The sequence below is a fragment of the Anneissia japonica genome, unplaced genomic scaffold (genome assembly GCF_011630105.1).
Source record: "Anneissia japonica isolate Jap-2015-1 unplaced genomic scaffold, ASM1163010v1 scaffold172582_len1462937_cov174, whole genome shotgun sequence".
NCBI classification, from domain to species: Eukaryota; Metazoa; Echinodermata; class Crinoidea; order Comatulida; family Comatulidae; genus Anneissia; species Anneissia japonica.
In genome coordinates, this window is record NW_022725666.1 from 1,165,361 (window position 1) to 1,167,355 (window position 1,995).

Here is a 1,995-nt window from a genome sequence, read left to right on the forward strand (position 1 = left end):
AGATGTGTATAAGAGACAACATATATATATATCACATTTATTTGTGTATGTAAATGGTGACCATTGTATGATGTTGTATTTTTTTGTATATACATATATACATAGGCCTATTAAGTTTACCATCTAGTACGTTATATTACTGCACCAAAAGCAAGAATTTACTGAATAATTAAAACTGCTAAGAAATAATTCAGTTAATTTCGCCCACTAATTTAATTATTTTTAAATTAAACACTAGGTCCCTTGCGATGTACAGAGCAGCTGATCATTTGGAGGGGGCGGCTGAGACCTCCCTCGAATTTCCCACTGCATTTTCCCAGTGGCGAAACTAGGTTCCGACTGGGCCTTTTTTCGAGAGTACAGTCGTTAAGAACGCTATCTTGAAAAATAATGACCAAATCACAATTAGTTTTTAAAATAATATGAAAGGCAGTGTATTGCAAAAATGAAAAAAAATCTTATCATTTCCATAATTATATTAAATGAGATGCTTATTCCTTAATGAATAAATAAAGTGCAAGAATCAGGAACACATTATGTAATGCAATATGAATAACAATGACTGCCCAATCATCACCAGAAGGACCCCACTGGAAATAAGTCTTCTTCCAGACTTTCGTGGGCTATCCTTGGTGTTGATACTGAATAAATCCAATCCAAAATTCAATCGACTATAGGTCCATTATATTTATAAAAGTTGACGGATGTTGTCAATTACCTATAAAAAAGATTCTAGATAGATTCAAGAACACTTTATTGTCCATTTTAAAATATGAATTTGTTTTTCGTTTGCAACAGTCTTGGTTGAAAAGGATAAATTACCTAAACAAATAACAAGACAAAACCACTTGGTAATAATGTCGAGAAATCGTTAAGGTATTAACAAGTTAAAATAGTAAAGTAATAAAAAGTCAAAATAAAAATCACTAAAACTTTAAAATTTACTATGTGTACCTCAGAAACAGACCGGCCATTTTAGCAAAGATTAAAACTTTAAAACCTAGAATTTTGCTGTAAAATGATGACAGTATGCTAATAAACAAAACATGTGTTATGTATACACAAGATACAGTATGCTTATTCCTCCATGAATAAAGTGCAAGAAACACGAACATAATGATATTATATAATGCAATATGAATAACTAGGAATGTGCGCCTTTATACGAGTTTCGAGACGAACACGTGTCAATTTTGTTTTGCAACATAGGCCTACTGAGCAGGCCGTATGGTAATACATCGGCAAGTGTGAAACATTTTTAAAATAATTATCATTTCTACTGTTGAAGCGATGTTTAACCACTATTACTTGTACGTACGTTAATATTTATGAAATCTCATGGCGCAAATATAAATGAAAGCATGAATGGTTAATTGATATATTTAGTATGATTGATTGATATAATATAATAATGCGTGTTTTGAGCCACAAAGACAAAATTAATAATAAAAAAAGTCATGTTGATGCAATGATATTTGGCCGGACCAATAAAAATAGCTTCCGACGGGCCTGCTATCAAGCCTAAGAAAATTTTTGATGTAAAAGTATCCCCCGCCGGACACCCTGGTATTTCTAAGTCGAAGTTTCGGGGCGTGAATAAACAAGTGAAATGTTTTACTAGAATTAATCTGGAATTCTAGTCATCTAAAGGTAAAACTATTACCTAAGCCAAAACTTCGAAAGTCTGATTTATGTTATTCTAAACGAAACTATATATTGTATATTAAAGACGGAGAATTATAGAGCTTATTTTCAAATTCCATAATCAATAAATTGTACATATTGTATAGGCCTACACCTTTTGATAAATTTATTCTTTCATTGTTTGAGTCTTACCCATGTTTGTATGTCTCAGATTTGAGTGATTGATATATTATATATAATATATAATAACAATAACATGTATTATGTAAATTTATCTATTTATTTGTTACTGAGAAGGCATATAAATAAATAAATAAATAAATAAATAAATATATATATATATATAGCTAT